This window comes from Sitophilus oryzae, unplaced genomic scaffold (assembly GCF_002938485.1).
Source record: "Sitophilus oryzae breed Bouriz unplaced genomic scaffold, Soryzae_2.0 scaffold_926_pilon_pilon, whole genome shotgun sequence".
Lineage (NCBI taxonomy): Eukaryota > Metazoa > Arthropoda > Insecta > Coleoptera > Curculionidae > Sitophilus > Sitophilus oryzae.
Window position 1 is genome coordinate 1,620,720 of NW_022147557.1, and position 19,620 is coordinate 1,640,339.

At 32.6% G+C, this 19,620-nt stretch overlaps 1 protein-coding gene across 1 annotated transcript in view; it reads right to left on the reverse strand.

Moving 5' to 3' along the window:
* The window catches only part of LOC115890795, a 143,259-nt gene extending 124,201 nt beyond the window's left edge, over positions 1 to 19,058 (reverse strand). Inside the window, exon 1 of the mRNA XM_030911138.1 lies at positions 18,988 to 19,058. The gene's annotated coding sequence lies outside the window, so the exon portion shown is untranslated. The remainder of the gene's footprint in view (positions 1 to 18,987) is intronic.
* Positions 19,059 to 19,620: the final 562 nt, after the last annotated feature.

Genomic DNA, 19,620 nt, shown 5'->3' on the forward strand with positions numbered 1-19,620 from the left:
GAAAATTACAGGTCAATGCGTAGGATTATTGTTTCGAATTTCCCTTCCAGTATCAAACTAATTAAAACTGTAAGTCAGGGAATTCAAGCGTATTGTTTTTTCAAATTAATATTTTTTAGAAAATATGTTATAATTGTTTAGTGATTTATACAGGGTTGTTCACCACGACACAGGTATTGTAGCTAATCGATTAGATTTTTTACAAATTGTAAGTTTGGGTTTTGGGGTCGTTGAAGGACTATTAGAGCTACAATTTAAAACTAATTTTACAAGATACAAAGTCTCCCAAATAAGTAAAAAATATTATAGTTGTATTTGTTTAAATAGAACACCCTGTACGTTATTCTATTTTTAGATTATACGAGTAAAATAAAGGTAAATTTGATCAAGGTTTATGAAACTTAAAATTTTTGAAATATTTTCGATTTTGTTAAATTGCAGTAAAAATTTTAAGGTTTCGTTTCCCCAAGGGTATTAAAGTTTTTAATACTAAATATTTACTGAATATTATTTATTCATCAGATATTGTGTTGCAATAATAAAAATTATAGTACCTTATACAGAGTGTCAACAAATTTATTTTAAATAATTACTAGCTTTAAACAGCAACAACTTGTTTAATTTAAATAGAATACCCTGTATATTTTCTGTGAATCAGATGCACAATATAATTGTATATCAAATTGTATTATACTATTCTTTACCTATCTCTTCAAGTTTTTGTAGAAAATTAATTTTCATAATTTAGACCTCATTTATTACTATACCTATGGAATATTGACATTTTAGATTTTTTCGAGGATTTTTTCGTACAACAAGTAAACAACAAAGCAACATATATAGAAAATCTACTGGTAGCAAAAATAATAATATTGCAAACCTATTTGTTTACAAAAAGAAAACTATTCAAATCTTTGTAAAAGAGTGTACCAATTATTACTAATTATTAATATACCACCATTATTTCCGCCCAAAATTTAGTTAATTACTTAATTGTTTTAGTTAATGAATTATTCTAAATAAATGTGAAGTTGACTCAAAAATCAATACCATAACTGTAAACTGTGACCATAATAAGTTATGAAAATGAACGTCTCTGTTGAAATAAAAAAAACGAAATAAAATTTATAAGGTGTTACTTTTTACCACACTGTCTAATACACATACAAAATTCAGAGTTTTACTATTTGGAGAAATTATTATTAATCAATCACAGTTAATTAATGCAGTTTGAATACTAGGATCATATTAATTAGACCTCTTATTAATTAGTCAGTGCAAGGCCTGGTAGTAAACATTTTTAAGCTTAAAGTATCACAACACTAATACTATTTATTTAAACCAAAAACTAAAATGTCAAAACGAATGATAATGTCAGGAAATAAATAAAAAAATGTAGCAATTTGACATTTTTTACAGCAGAACTATGATCGGTAACAATGGATTTAAAAATCTCGCCCTCGATTACGTAACTAAAAGTTTAATTGATATCAAATATACTTGGATAGTTGGTATACCTCTAATTAGACTATAAATTAATCAATTTAATATTTTTTTAATCATATCATATTAAAAATATGTAAATTTGAGGACTATTCCTACTAGCTTTATCAAAACTGTTACAATAAATCAAATTATTATAATAACCTAAAAGAGAACATATTTTCTCTAAACTGGTGCGTTCTTCGAAACACAAGGCGAATAACTTTTATAATTACGCGCTGGTAACTTCGCGGCAAAATGGGCAGTACCAAGACATGCCAGATGGCTGCAAGATATATATTTCAAGGTGTATATACGCATCGCGAGATGCCACGGATTCTTAAGAGAGTGCCTCGGATTTTAACATATCCCTATTTTGTGCAGGTGGTAATAAATCAAAAAGGCGATGCGGATAGAGCAAAGGGAAATATGAAGAGCTTCTTGGATAATTTGCTTTTATTTGAACATGTTCGGTTGGCTGCTTCACGATCCTGAATAATTTTAAATACGCAGTAATAACAAAACATGATTTTACTAAATCTTGCATTCACTAAAACAATCTTTTAATTTTTAATAGTATTTATTAACTTCATTTTTCTATTTTAACACAAATCTGCATGCATGCTATTTACTGACAAAGAGTACTATAATAATCTTGAAACTGCAGGAGGATTGGGCGTTATATACAGATACGTGTGATCTGTTCAACATAAAAGGCTCAGGGCAAAAACACGTACAAAATTCATCACAGAATTTCAATACGCTGATGACTGGGCTCTAGTTGCAAACACATTACAATATTTACAAAAATGTTGGACGCTAATTCTACTATAGCAAATACTTTTGCGGAAGCCAAGAACCCGGCAACACCAAAATTTGTCCAGCCACCTACCTTCGATCCTAGAACAGATTCAACAACATTAATACTATTCCTTCAAATACGAAAAGAACAAACTTTGTGTGGCTGGTCAGACGAAAATAGCATACCTCGGAAATTTCTTGGAAGGTCCTGCCATACAGTGGTATAAGAGGTATACCACCAACCATGAAAACAGAAAAACCCATGCAACTAGGAACACATGCATTATAGGTAAGGGTAGAAGCTGGTGTGTGCATTGCTTAGCTGATAGAAGCACCCCAAGAAAGTTCATTGGAAGATCCCAGCAGAAAATTTGCTCCCAACAGTACAAAATGGTATCAAGATTTTTTTAATAAAAAAAAAAAAAAAAAAAAAAATTAATTTAATTAATGTTTTTTTTTTTTTTTTTTTTTTTATATTTCATTGTTTTTATATCACTATATTACATTGCCTCTAAGAAATATTATTCTATGTAGTCTATTTGTTATTAAGTTTTATTATTTATATGTATAAAATAACACAACACAATTTTTTTTTTTATTTTATTGCATTATTGTATTATACAGGTAATTTATTTTTAATATCCTTTTCTTTATATTTAACGCTGGGGACCAGCTTTTTCAGGACCGGAGGAAATGTCAAGAGCAAGAATTTAAGTATTTATCATTAAAATAAATCACCCAGTATATTAAATAAAATATATTTCTATAAACATAAACCATTGCACAATGAAAATTAAGCGCTAAAACAAGTTGATGTCAGACTAAAATCTGAAGGTGAACTTTGTTTAATTCTTATTGTTGTAATATCAATATGGGAGAATAATTAAAAAAATGCAAATCAGAGGAGAGTCGAGGGCTCTCTCTGGGAGAACGAATGAAGAAGTCATGCTGTTCAGTTGAGTTGAGTTCTCAAAGTATCATAATGACAGTAAGTAAGTTTATATTTTTTATATATTTTTCTCTAAGTATATTTTATTGGTCAAAAGGTATTCTGTTTGACATTTCTCCTACCTAAATTAATGTATTTAATTCTTTAATATAAATTTATATTTTGTTTTATATTGATTGTTTTAATGATCTTCGATACCTAAAACGTCCCTAGCCGCAACCCTCTAAAACGGGGTCGCGACAATATACCTTAATACGAAGCTTTAGACCAAGCTAAACATCAGAAAAACCAAATGGCACTCCCCCGAAAGATCATAACAATGCTAAAAAAATCCGGAGGAACTATTGGAATATGTAGCGAATTCAATTACCTCGGCAGTTTCATTTCGGAAAAGGCCAATATCGACTCTGAAATTCACAGGATTAGCAGCGCCTCCAGAGCATTCTGAAAATTAAGGTTTTACAATCATGACCTGTGTTATAGCAGAACGAAACCTAACACAAACGGTGCCGGCTGCCGACGAGCGTGCCAAGTTGCAGAGACACCTTAGACAAGTCTTAAGAATCCGATGGCTCCCCATTGTTTTAAACATGGTTGTAAAATCCCGTTTAAGATGGGCTGTATGCAGAATGCAAGAAAACCATATAAAGTCTCCGCTTTACGGTGAGCTTGTAGACGGCAAGAGGTGGACAACTCAAAAGATACGGACATTTCACGAAAACTTAAAGAGGTAACAGCATGCAGAATATAGGTGGGAAAGGAAACAATATTAGAACTCAATGGAGAAATATTGTAAACTCAGCGACAACCAAAAGGTAAAGTGGCAACAAAGTAATGAAATTTTTGAATGTCCAGAGTGCGGTAGGCAAATAAAATCACGTATCCGGCTTTTCAGTCACAAAAAAGCCTTGCGTGACCATCTTCTGATGCGTGTCAAACACTCGTCAGCGAGTAATGGCAGTATGTATGCAAATATAGTATATTTTTAATACCAAAGAATCACTGCTATTTATTACAGTTTCCTAATGAAAAATAATTGTCTCTTTGTAAATAGTGTTACTAAAATAATCATTGAGAGATTACCAACGATTTCTGTTCCTTCAAGAATTCGACTTAAACTGTATTGGTTCAAAGATAAAACCAAAGGAAAAGTTTTTGAATTTAATATACATATGATATTTAATACAATTTAAACTAAAAATTTCGTCAAAGACTTCCATTGTCTTTATTTATTTTTGCTCACAAAACGTTTCGGTCACAAGTCCTTCCTCAGTCATCTCAATTCACGAAGTAACTAAATCAAAGAAAAAATTCTGTCTGCCAATCACTATATGCAGTGACCAACAATCTCTGAATTATGAAATAGGTAGTAAAAACCCTATTTTCTTCAGAATGGTTACTCTGCAAAATCCCTCGACAAGATTGCAAGTCTATTTTATTTCATAGGTGCTCAACTTGGGAAGATCTCTCTCTCTCTCTCTCTGTGTTCTGTTTTTAAGTCTGGAGATACTCTAAGAAGTATCCTAACAAATCCGGAATCATCAAACCAAAGAGAAGAGTGCATCTACCAGTACCTTGCAGATTGAGATAGTCGTATGTTGCGGAGAAACAAACGTCCTCTACATGCGACGACAAACAAAAAACATACGTAAAGGGGTAAAACAATGAAGTCAGGCATTACAGATCATGTGTGTGGTCAAGCAGCATAACAAAATGGTCCCTTTGGGCTTACGGTTGTCCACAGGGTACATCACTGGAAAAAGCGCAAATTTAAAAGCGGTATTCATATCTAGCAATAATAAAATCTTTGAAAGTATGGAAATTTCAACAATACGACAACAACTCATAAAACCAATGCGGGTATTCTCAGTGAACAACCTCATGCTTGACTGCACATAACTTCTTCGCGGGTGAGTGCTCGACTCTAGTTTTTAAGCTCAGTAGTTTCAGAATTTAGATTAGTTCACACTTGATAACGTTCAGTGATACCTACGAGCCAGCGAAACGTTGTATAAACAAAATAAATAAAAGTCTGTCATTCTTTTAGTTTCAAGCTGGGTGGATACAAAAGTAGTACTTATTGATAGTATCAATATTATCTTTTTTTGTTTTCATTTTTGGCTTACTCAGTATCAATAACTAATTGAATCTGATATGGTAAGAAATGCAGCTATAAAAGATCATCTGACAATTGAGTAATTAAAAATGACGCACAAACAATCCTGCATAAATGCATAACTAATGCAACTTGGCATTGGGAAAAGGAATATTTTACGTCTTCCTAGAGCATGCTTTTCATTAACAATAATCACAACAACAATTAAGACAGTTCATTTTTGTTTATGCAATAAAACGATTAATAATATTTTTTTATAATTTGATACAAATTTATTTTAAAATAGTATTATGCATTTTAATGCACATCATTCATCACAATTATAATTTTAAATATATAAAGAAAACTAATAAACTTAAATTGCAACTGAAAGAGTCTCTGTTGAGTCTGGTTTTTATCTTATTTCTTCAGGATGTTGGATAAGATATACAGGTTCAAAAAATAATTAAAATCCATGTGATGATTTATTAAACATGGTCATACTACAACTTCATAGTGATATATTTCTTCAGAAGATGCACAGTGCAGAGTCCTATAAAAAGCTGCTTCTTTGTATTCTTTATTTTTTACCCCTTATAATTTTTACAATCAGTTTCATTAAAAATCAGTTACATATTTTATATTATTTTAATATTTTGACTGAATGTTTTTCTAATTGCGGAAAATATCATCACTCTTTTCTGGCTTTTGTCATTTCATAGCAGAAAAATTTTTTTTTTTTTTGGGCGTGGTTATGTAATTTATTTTCTAAATTGTGTACTCAAAATTATTAAACCCTCGCCGCTACTGACACTAAATAACATTGTTGTGTACCGGGTACCGGGCGTCCACAAACACAGGCCTCATCATCGGAGCATAGCAAGTAAATGAAATACGACGACGTCGGCTAAATGGAGGTAAATTTTCAAAGCTTGATGCTGATCAAAATGCCATGCCAAAGTTTAAAAATTCCGAATATTTTAGAAATTTTTAAAAATTAAATATATTGTGATTATTTTTATTTTTTATAGAAACTGATGGTAGGTACACAAACAAACTGTGTATCTTTGTGACTGCAGCATAACTTTCGTACATCTCATATTTTCACATTGTATAATATACCGGGTGCACCTCTCAAAAGTGACTCTCTGTTTCACCGGAAGCTATAACTTTGTTTTAAATGGTGCTCGGTGTTTGTTGCTATTCAGGTAACGATACTCTGAATAGAATGACATATCATATGTCAACTTTTGACAATTTTGAATATGGTTTATTTGAAATTGCAACATGCGATTCATAACGACAATTGACCGAAATACCAAGTGGTGTGGTACCAAATTATTCCACAAAAAATGCTTTTTCAAATAAGCTAATTAGCCACCCTCGTTCCATTTTGAAAAAAGTGGAAATTTCAGACATTTTTCATAAATCAAATAAAAAAAAAAACATTAGACGATCAAATCTACTTTTCCAAGCTCCTTGATTAAAAATTAGTATTTTTAACACAGCCGGCATAAAATATCCCTAGGGTGCCATTTAAAAAATCAAAAGTGTAAAAGTGCGTTAATCAATTCTAATTTATGTCATATTAACACATACCAAATCTTGTTTTTTATCTGATAAAATATAAAAAAGGTTATAGGGGTGAGCACTTTTGAGACACCGGTATAGTTCATCATTTTCAAAGCTCTGGATTATCTCTAATATGCTATTAAATGGTATAAAATGCGACAAATAACGATAAATAATGTTTATTAACGTTTCAAAAGTTCAACTACAAAATACGGTATTTACAGGTCATTTACGCTATACAAATTGTAAAGTTCTATGAAAACTAGTTAGTATATTTTAGAACACTGTTATTTCCTTATTTTACGTAAAAAACGTTTTAACATTAATGTTCATACATCCTATATAAGGGAACCCAAATCGAATTAAAATGCTACATTGCCACACCATGACGTCATATATACAAGTGTATAGGAAATCTCGGCGCAGCGGCGGCAGTTCGGCCAGCGCGCGCAAATACCATTACATCGCTAATTGTTATTGATATATCTTTGGTTTAAAAGCAAAAAATATGGGTTTGCTTTGATACCTTGTCAAGACATAAGCGAAAATTTTAAATTGTTTCTTTTTTTCATTTTAGGCCTTCGTTTTCGTTAAATGAAAGTTATATTAAAAAAAGAATATTAAACCAAATTTTCGCATGATTGAAATGAGTTATTCATGTTTTTTTTTTTTTTTTTTTTTTTTTTTTTTTTTTTTTTTTAAATAATTATAAAAATACCTCCCTACGAAGACTTTATTGTGTACTGGACCAAAAATAAGTATTGTTGTCTACCACCATGGTGGTATTAATATATCGATTTTGATGATAGTGCCTTTTTACCCAGTCTAATTTTGTACTACTTTCGGAATAAGGGTCCCCATATCATGTACTGTACTTCCATCCCTGAAAAAATTCAGCTTGTGACACCGAATTGAGAGGTAAAGTCAAAATAAGCTTTAATCTACCTACTTCATAGGTAGGTGTAGGTCTCTAGGTATATTCTACCTGACAGTAGCTGAACTAGCTGAGTAATTAATTTGTTATCCCATAAGTAGTTGTCATTATATAGAGTTTAATTATCTCATACCTCCTATAACGGTAGGTTTGGATTTTTCTAGTCTAAATTTCTCTAATGCCCCACTAAGGCCAAGCTGATTCCAATATAATGCCACTGACTATTCTGATAAATATGTAACATTTTGTTTAACAGTGTGTAACAACAGTGGTAGGTACGTGCAGATTTTTATGCAACTTAAAAAGTCTCATTAAAAAGTCTAGTGCCTGTTAAAGATATAATTCCAACTAATTGCGTTATAAGGCCAATAATGCACAAGTACCTAATGCCATTAAAATTTTTGGCGTTTTTAATTTGAGGCTATATTTTTAACAATTAACCTTGTAATATGTGGTTCGTACGCGCATAGATTTTTTCGCTAGGTAACTTATTAAGTCTTTAAACAGGCCTATAAAAGCTATAACAGCATAGGTAACTAATATTTATAATTTAATTCAAGTTTTAATCTCAAATAATAAATGTTTTACTGGTGTATTTCTGAAGTGTTCATTAATAAAAGTAGATATTCTTCAAGTTATGCAAAATAATAAGTAATGTTTCCGCTGAGACCGCGTATATGTCACCGGATTCTGGTTAGTATAAAGACTTTTTTTTATAGAAAAGTTTTTCTATATTTCCTTTCAAAATAAGACTAATTTCTTCTATTCTTTTAAATATTACAGTGTTTCTTTTCCTAAAATGTTATACTTAATTTCGTTTAAAATTAAAAATCACAAGTGGAGGAAAATATACGTTATTGAATAAAGTTTATACAAATCACTTTACCAAAAAAAACATGTCATGGCGAAAGATATTCAGGTGACATTTCACACATTTATCTATTAAAATCGAGATTAAAATAATAAAACTTGCGTAACATGTTATACATGAGATAGAAAGTTTCAGAATCGATTAATACGCTACGCAGTCAAGTTGTTTCTATGCGCGGATGAGCGTCTTCAAGACTCTTCCATCGGCCGGGGTCACGACGCCGCCGAAGAGGAATCGGCCTACGTTTGGTTAAAGAGGCTGGACACGGTGGAGTACGTTATTGGCGAGTCTAAATATTTATAAAGTGCAGAAGTAAAATATGTTAAAAAATAATTAATCAGCCACCTTAAAGCTAAAGGGTTTTGTTATCCATCCCGCCGAAACCTCTTTACCAAATGTTGATTCTTTTTTTAAATGAAAAGGTGATATATTAATTTGTTATGAAGTATTTTTATAGTGCTTAATGGCTATTTCTTTGTGTGTAAATCGACTAAATACTAAAACAGAAAAACACCTACACATACCTCGAAATAAATTATTTGTCATTGTCGGTGGTGTGTCAGTTGGTCCTATTAAGTTTTGAATATTTTAGTTTTTTTTTTTTTAAAATATTTATGTAAAAGGATACATAAATATTATAGCACAAAGGTTCGTTTGAACGACATTAGTGAATTAACTACACAAAACGTTTTTAATTGTATCCTCTTAGAGAGTAAAATTATGTTAGAACAGTTTGGTGTAAATTCCTTACTATTTGGTCTAGAAGAATGAAATCCTACAAAAAAGGTAGAAAGAATTTTTGAAATTCATCAACCAAATGGGTAAAGTTAGTAAAATTTATATAAAACTTGGTGACCTCTGGATTATACACATTAAAATTGGCACAAAGATAAAGCGAATTTATGAGGTGTTATACCCTTAAGGGAGTAGAATGAGGAATGAAAGTTTGCTGTACGAAATGCAATACTATAACAGTATAAACCAGACAGTATAGAATTTTTATACAAGGGTTTGTTTAGTGACATCATAACGAAATGTATCTTTCTCAATTATCCTTCAAGAATCATAACCTATAATTAGCGCTCTTAATAAATAAAAAAAAGATGAAAATAAAAACATCTATATGCTCACTAGATCTCTATAAAGAGTTCTAAAATTATCTAAATCAATGCATGAACGACTCGAGGTGTAACGCGAACGTAGTCGTGGAAAAAAGCTAGTAATTTGTTATTAGGAGGAATTATTTTGTTGCTGATTAATTTTTCATTGTTGAAAAGGAATTTTTGTAATTCGCCACTATGTTAGTTAAAAACTGAGAAACTCATATCAAATTTAGTTTGCTATTTTGACTTGTACTTTTTACAAAATCTGATCACATTTTAAAGAAAAAAGTTTTGATAATGTTGTAGATTGACTACAAGTTGTATAACATAAATTTCTACGACCAGTCTACCTAGTGGTCTGCAGCATCGCCTTTTGGTGCAAACGTGGGCCTTTTAATCTGTGACGTGACGTGACAACAGCCAAGAAAATAGAAGCGTGTAGAATTTGTAGTAATTTAAAAAAATGTCTTTTAGATAGTAGGTATTAAAAAGTTTTGTGTTTAAATGGGGTTTACCTTTAACAGTGCAAAAATTATATCGTAAAGTGTAACTCCGTAAGAATTCTTTATCTGTCATCGATCATGTTCTGTCATCATGTTAACCTGCTGTTTTGTATGTTATTTTGTTTTGCTTGTTTGTTTTGGATAGGTGCCATCGCATACTTATTATTGATAATGTTTTTTACTGTTAACATTACTACTTTTCAGTGAATCTTTAAATCATTGTTTTTTGTTAAGTTCGTTATTTAAACATAGGTATGTAATACTCATATTAACACTAATCATATTTTTTTTTTTTTTTTTTTTTTTTTTTTTTTTTTTTTGTTTTGTTTTGTAGTTTGTAGTTTTTATTTACTGGAAAATATATTTGCTTCGAGACAAAATTCTATTTTTGCGCTCCAATTTTTGTACTGTTTCAAAGTCGCCCTTCGAATTATTTAGTATGTATCCTAGCCTGAATATCATTCTGTATTAAAGTTGGACATGACAATTAAAGTGTTCTTTTTAAAGTAGTTATTTAGTCTATTATTGTATGTGTGAATTTTAATTATTAAGGCTAGTACTGTGAAAAAGTACACCTAATGTCAGTAATAGGATGTTTTTAGAAAAGAAATATGTCTCGTAAATATTGGCGTTTATCCAGATCACGGAATTACAGAGATTAAAAGATGAAACAAGGATATTTTTGATGGAGTTATTCGATCCCCAAAATTAGGGTGCACATACATTGACCTTTTATTTAAGAATAATACATTTTTTGCTTTAATGTTGTTTTAGACCATAAGTCCTAACATTCGTTGTTCCTATCTAGAAAAATATTGTTTATTTTTATGATGGATATTTAATAATTAGATTCTGTGTAACTAATCTATTTATGTTAGTTCTTTTAGTAAAAGCAGCTAGTCTTCTTATTTTAGTATTATACACTCACCGGCAAAAAAAAAACCGGCCACTAAAAACTAGTCGCAATTTCAGAGATAGAATTTCTCGCGAACCACTCATTAGATTTTGATGATTTTTTTTAAATTAATTCCTATAATATATTCTTAACGGATGCTACGTCAGAAATTTTTATTCCGAATTTATTTTGAGCATATACAGGGCACAACAATAAAACGAAGTTTTTTGCTCGAAGTTTGTGACACCCTGTAGGGTGCAGCAGCTGTAGTAGCTATTGCTAAATCAAATCGCATTGTAGTCTCATCTTTTGTGGGCATTTTGTTTTATACGCTGCTTTAAAACGAACGTCTCGTAAAAGTGCTTTGCAGGCAAAACCGCGACCAAACCAGTTCACATCATGTAAACGTGCAAACTGAAGACATGCTCGACGATGTCTTGGAAGTGACAGCTACTGGCCCAGCTGCTGGGGTCCTGTGGCAGGCCTCCTTGCAGACAAGCTGTTTTCTTTTCGTATTCGTTGTAAAAGTTCTCTCACTGACTTGAGTTCTACCTCGAGTTCTACGAACGGCTTGTAGCAAATATTGATTCTGAAACGCTGTAATTCTACGATTTCGTAAAGTATTCAGGACAATAAAGCGGTCGTCAATGCATTTGTCTTCCGTTTTCTTCCGGAACCCATTCGCCTGGTGAAATTTCCCGTTTCCATATACCGATTCCAGGCATCCTGGACTGCTGTTTGAGGTATGCCCGGGGTATCGGACACATAACGTTGACTTCGGCCACCCTCAATTAAAGCCACAATACGAGCAAAATCCGTATATGGATTTTGCTCGTATTGATAATAATGGTATTTTTTAATTTGACAACCGTTGTTGTCATATTGCAAATAGTCGTTTTCATATTGCAAATACCGTTTTCGCCTATGTAGCCTTGATTATTTATATATAAAACTTTCTGCCTGCGAAGCATTTTTCCGAGACGTTCGTTTTAAAACAGTGTATCTCCAATAAGAGAGTGTCGAGATAATGTCGTGATTAAAAAAAAAAAATGCTCACAAAAGATGAGGCTACAATGTGATTTGATTTAGCAATAGCTACTATAGGTGCTGCACCCTACAGTGTGTTCCAAAGTTCAGGTAAAAAACTTCGTCTTATTGTTGTGCCCTGTATATGCTCAAAATAAATTCGGAATAAAAATTTCTGACGTAGCATCCGTTAAGAAGGAATTAATTTACAATTTAAAAAAAAATCATCAAAATCTAATGAGTGGTTCGCGAGAAATCCAACTTTGAAATTGGTACTAGTTTTTTGTGCCCTTTTTGTTTGGAGGTTTTTTTTTGACGGGTAGTTTATATAGCTGTATATCCTTCTTTGGTACAAAATGCCTCAGTACGGCTATTTACGTAATTTTTCTGTAAAATTTATCTGTCCCAAAGTTACCCCGACAGCTGGGGTTATTTTAGGACAACTTTAAACTGCAATAAATAAAGTACTGCTTAGAGTTTTGATTTCACATTTTGGCTAATTTTTTTTGTTATAGTAAAGATGTTAAATGGTACTGCTTAGGTTTAAATATTTCATATAACAAGGATTATATCAACGGAAAATACTAATCCAAACAACATTGAAATAATTCCAGTGAAGAAACAGAGTTCAGACAATTGCCATTAGCCAGCGCCTTGTCTTGTAGCAATTTAAAACATTCGCCTGAGGTAAAATTCGTCGAGACGTAACCCGAAATCAACCGTTGCCATGAAAACAACGGCGGATCAGGCCGAAATTGATTCTCTTTTTTTACCGACGGGCTGTCTTGAATTTTAAGTACTTTCGTTTAAAGATTCCTCGAAATCTTTTGCAGTCAGTTCTATATAATCCTCGTTCTTCTTAAATATAGATCAAAATTTTATAATTTATGCATTTACAGTTACATATTTTAAATAGCGATATCGTTAAATTAAAAGAAGCTGTAAAAATAAGTTCAACATTAGTCGTTGTATTTTAAAAGCCTTTAGAAGAATTCTCTACACTGTAAAAAACTTTAAAACTTACAGGCATTTCCAAATTGTGAAAAAACTTCTTTGCGTGTTACTGTGCATAATGCTGATGTCGAGGATGGAGAGCTGGCCTCTGTGGAGCCGTCTCAGATACTGGCTTTTGTTAAAGCCCTGAGACTATGATGAGTTATAACTCGTTATAACTCAAGAAAGGGGAACACACAATAGATCTGTAGAGGTCGCTGTGATTAACACCCCTCCTCGCTCCCCTTCTAAACATTGTATATTTTACTGTGCATAATGATCAAGATTAATCTTAATAAATAAAACAAAGAAATAGAAGAATTTAGAAGCGGCTTCAGCACGATTGAACACATACACACGCTAAGAGAAACTATCGGCCGAAGAAAAGTATATGAACTTCCACTAGCCATAGCCTTTATAGACTTTGAGGAGGCTTTCGACTCGATATATGCTAAAGCAATAATAGAAGCCCTAGCGAAACAAGCTATTGACAGGCTTAACATAGAAATTCTCGCCAATATATACAAGGAAGCCAAAGCAAGAGTAATGATATATAAAACAAACCCAGAGTTCCCAACTGGCAAAGGAGTACGACATGGAGACGCCAAGATCCCCAAATCTGTTTACAGCAACATTAGAAGAAATCTTCCGTCAATTAGACTAAACCAACAAAGGACTAAAAATAGATGAAGAATATCTTAACCATCTAAGATTCGCTGTTGACATAGTCCTAATAGCCAATAGTCCTGAAGAACTACAAACACATATTAACGAACTAAATACAAGCAATCAAGTAGGTTTCAAAGTGCATTTAACAAAAACTAAAGTAATGTACAACAAACTAGTAGACAGGAAAGACATTCTAATAAATAATACAATCTAGAAATAGTAGAAGAAAGCAGTATATTTTTGGACATATTGGCTTTCTACACTACTAACTAATATAAAATTCAAAATCGAAGTGCAACTAGGCTGTTATTATAATTTTATTTCATAATGAGTAAAAATCAACAAAAACAAATTTCATTTTAAATAGAAAATATTGAAAACAATTTTAATTATTTCTCATAACTAATAGTCTGTATTGCCTCCTCGGGCCTCAATGCAAGCTGTGAGACGACGTGGCATGCTCATTAAGTTGAAAATAAGAATAAGTTGTCCAGAAGAAGTTGTCCAGAAGATGTTGAGGAAATTAAGTTGTCCAGAAGATGTTGAGGAATGGCTACCCATGTTTCGTGCGCAGCAATTTTCAATTCATTTAAGGTACGGGGGGCATCATTCCTTTTGGCAATTGGCGTTTTAGCATGTCCCAAGCATGCCCGACCACATTCATATCTGGAGACATCGGTGGCCATCACAGTTTTCTTATACCCTCTTCCTCACTAAATTCGCGAACCGCTAAAGTGCAATGGGGAGGAGCATTATCGTCCATGTAAACAAATCCATCCCCACTGCCCCTCGAAATAGAAGCACAATAGGCTCTAAAACGTCTCTAAAATATGAGGAACCTGTCATTGTGCCATCAATAAAAACAAGAAAAGTTCGAGTTCCGTGCATTATACATGCCAATATCATAATGCTTCCCCGTTGAAACGGGACACGGGGTTGAGCTGCATTCAAGCGTGCTTGTCTTCTAGATGCTCTCCAGATCAAAGTTCGTCGCGAGTCTGACAATAGGCCTATTCTTGTTTCATGACTAAACGAGACGAAATTCCGATTAGGTTTATTTGCTCTCATCTCCTCAGCCCATTGTAATCCCGTAATTCTGTGGTGTAAACAGCTTCGGAACGTAGACGCCTCCTTAAATGTAATCCTCTGACATGGAGTCTTCTTGCTATAGTCTTTCTTGAAATATTTACTCCTTTAAGGCGAGCTAACTCATTTTTAATAGCAGTACTAGAAAGCAGGGGATTGCGTCGTGCAATTAGGGATATTTGATGGTCTGGCACACTCTTTCTACCTCTTCCAGGCCGGTCTGTAACCTCGTTTGTCTCCCTGATTTTTTTTAATATCGAAACGAAACAGCGCTATGGTTAACTCCTACAATTTCAGCTATTGCAACTTACCGGTAGCCCGGTTGAGACAGTGTTACTATTCTGACTCTATTAAACTGTGAAATAATGTTTCTAGGCATTTTAAGGCCAAAACAATGGCCAAATTTCTTCTGATTCCCAAGAGACCACAATTCGAAATGCGCAAGAATTTGTAATAATATTGGGTCTGAACGATAAACATTCTCTACCATATCCATTTTAACAAAAAAATGTTTATTACAGATTATCAAAGCTATGTATAAAAAAAGATCCTTTAAATTCATTTCCGTATATTTTTAAACGATATAGGCAATAATTTCGGCCATGTGTATATATTTGAGACAACTAATACACAGATAAAAATCTCTACTATAAGAAATCAACCGAAAGATTAAGTTAGCATGGAGTACTTATGGAAGAAACTTAATGATATTCAATTATAGAATACCACTTTATCTAAAGAAGAAAACATTCGACCAATGTGTCCTACCATTCATGATCTATGTGAAGCCTGAACTCTTAAAACGGACATTTTAAAAAAATGGAGGTCGCACAACGCTTAATGGAATGAAATATGCTGGGAATAACCATAAAGACCGTAAAACAATCTATCACAAAGTCGATACGACAACTGGCAACAACTATCACATCGATTAGTCTTAATCATTGCAGAGGATTCGGCCAATCAGTCATTCATACCACGATTATAAACTCTCACTTCATTTGAATGAGCCAGTTTCAAAATAAAAGTCATTCAAGTCAGTTTAACCGTTTACAGGTGACATAAACTTCGATACCAACACATAGTTTTTTCTACGACTAGCCTCGAAAATGCAGTTTGATACACGGCAAACTCGATCTGAAATTGGCGTTTTGCAAACTGTTGTCTGCTAAGAATTTAGCGCACGACATGTGTCATTTTGCACACGACATGTGTCAATTTTAACATTTTTAACCTCCAATATTTAGCTGAAACGCCAAACACAACGCAGCCGTCAGAAAAGTGTCATCATTACATCGCAAATTATTTCACAAAACTGGCAAAAACTGAGTGAGTCTGCTGCTAAGTTGTCGTCGTAGAAAAAATAGCGTAAAAAACTCGTTCGAAAACTCCTTTCTACACTCGTTCGACTTGTGGCTCTTGCCTGCGCCTCGAGCCAACAAACTGTCGAACTCGTGTGCAAAACGTCGTTTTCAAAACTCGTTGTTTAATATGCTATTTCAATTTTCATTTATGTAAAGTAATAAAAAGGCCTGTTTATACAATTAACAATAAACATTTTTTCTTCGACGATATTACACGTATATTTTTACATCAGCAATTAATTCACCTTGAAATACTGCGGTTCATTTGTATTCGCATGCATCGCGAATCGATCGACACTGTATTTGTAGAAGAGATCGGCCCATCTTGGGCGAAAGTCCGATGAATTCGCCATAGGCCATAAATTCGGTTTGACGTACGCGGATAATTTACTAATAAATATACAAACGCCTATCACGCCATCTGTGGCGCATCCATAAATGCAACACATTGTCTGCTTCCTTATTTTGCGCCGTGAAAATGGCTTTTTAAATCTATTTGTCGTGACAATGGAGAAAAACGACAATCCTTTTTTCTTTCTTCCTGATTATTTCATTCGTTCTCACGTGATCATATCAAATATTCCAATGTATGTTTTTGTACCCATTTATATGTATTCGATTTTTATCGATTATATACTTAGATTCAAAAAAAACGCAACGGAGAGATTTTTGGTCAAATTTAAAGTGCTATATTTTTGTTATTTTTAGCTTTCTTTTCATGAATTTTTTAGCAAGCTGTATATAAATATATCAACTTTAATTCGTAAACTCATTTTTTTTATAAACTTTAGCATTTGGCATATTATACAGGGTTGCCAGAGGGGTTGTTTTTTTACCTTAATTTTAAGACACCCTGCCCAATAATTTCCTGTGTAAATTTTCATAAAATATAATTTTAGGAGTATTTTGTCTTTTGGAGCATGTGAATACATGCTCTGGTTACTTTTTAAGATCTAAATGAACTTGCCACCAACAATTTGCAATTTTTTCAATAACCATTTCTTTTTGAAGTTATTTTCCAATATTACAAGGCGGCTTTGATGATTATTGTGAACTATAATACCACTATGAACAGTCCATCGTGTTCGACGTTTGGGAAATGCTTGGCAGGAAGTTTAGAGGTCGCGAAGTGGTACCAACTTCATTAAATGAACTTCGTTTGGTACTTAAAGCAGAATGGGAAAGCATAACGCAATATGATATTCCAGGTGCGTCTCAAAAGTGGCTCACCCCAAGACCTTTTTTATTTTTACAGTTAAAAAAAACGAGATTTGGTAAGTTAGTATGTAACATAAATTAGGATTGATTGACGTATTCAATTGTTTTTGGTCACTTCCTGTTTCACCGGAAATGACTATAACTTATGATTTTTGAATGGCATTCTCGGTATTTTTTTACTTTATTCGAAAGAAAATAACACTCTGAATAGAATGACTTATCATATGTCAACTTTTGACATTTTGGCATCTGGTGTATTTGAAATTATAACTTGCGGTTCGTAACAACAATTTGACTCGAAATACCAAGTATGTGGTGTCAAATTATTCGTAAAAAAATGCTTTTCCCAAATATGCTAACGAGCCATCCTCGTTCCATTTGAAAAATTGAGATATTATTAAAATACGATTTGAGCTTTTTCTAACTGGCCAGGACAAGGCACTAAAAACATTAGACTATCAAATCTATTTTTCAAGGCTCCTTATTAAGAATTAGTGTTTTTAACATAGCCATGGCACTCTGAATTGAAATTTAAAATTCAATTTCGTTTTAAGCGAAAATGTCAAAAGTTGACATACGATAAAATATGTCATTATATCCAGAATGTCATTTTCTATCGAATAAAGTAAAAAAATGCCGAGAGTACCATTTAAAAATCAAAAGTTGTAGTCATTTCCGGTGAAACAGGAAGTGACCAAAAACAATTGAATATATCAATCAATCCTAATTTACGTCATATACTAACCTACCAAATCTCGTTTTTTATCTAAAGAAATAAAAAAGTTATAGGGGTGAGCCACCTTTGAGACGCACCCGGTATACAGCCTCAATGACAGTATAAACGGACGTATACAGGCAGTTGTAGTAGCCAAGGGAAGCAATACAAAATATTAGGGTTTTTTTTTTCTGTTTGTATACTTGATTATTACAGATGTTTCTTTAATATCGTTAGTTCGGTTATCGTTATGAATGTTTATTAAAACCAGGACTTTATCGTTAACTTTTTAACATTTATTTAACTTTTTTTAGTATAGTATAGAGTATCCAATGCAGTGTAATGTGACGTTACGATAATGGTAACCTGAAGAACATACCGATCCAACTCTGAATTTTCTCTACAAATCTTAAAGCTCCGGAGATAGATTTTATAAGCGTATCATTGATTGATAGGACAAATTGTTTAACAACTCTGCTAAAATTTAATATTTCTTGATGATTCAAAGTTCATATAAAAGGTAGAATCAACAGCTATCACATTCTGTAATTTACTAGAATTTTGTCATTTTTTAATAATAAAATATCCGGACAAATATTCCTTGGCTCAAAAATTATCAGACTTGTACAAACTTTTATAAAAAAATATATAATAAATATTTATTCATGAAATTTATTTTATTTGAATCATTTTACTTGCATGCAAACTTACCCATATTTTAATCCATTCGACCAAAGTAATTTTCTAGTTGTCTTCTAATCACCTGTAAAAGAAGAAAAAACATTATTTCTTTAAATCCATCCTGTAGGAAGTTTTTGTTTGATGGATTTTATATACCGTTAAAAACGAACAGAGGATGACAAAAAATATCTTGGTTGATGATATGTCATAAAATCGAGGAAGTCGCTAAGTTAACGACGTTTTAGATTATCATTAAATCAGTTTACTAATTACGAGTTTATCAACATATTCACGTCCAGCGTGATGCCATATTATGTTTATACTAAAAATTATTTTTTTATCTTTGACTACATCAACTGTAACTTGGGAACTGTTAATAATCTTACTTCTTACAGTGCCATACTCTATACAGAGCGTCGCGCGTCAGCTACCTCTAGCATGTACTTGTGATGTGTGTCATTAGTGTTTCACAAGTACATGGGACCTACAGTTTATCGCCGAATCTGAACGACACTATTTGAGAGGCTGTACAAGGCAAATATACTCAAGGTGTTTTGCCATTGCCTTCCTTAAGGTGGAGGCTCGCTGGTCGCTCTATTTATATAAATCATCACTTTTATTTAAATAAATAAAGCGACCGTACTGGCTGAGGATCGAACCAAG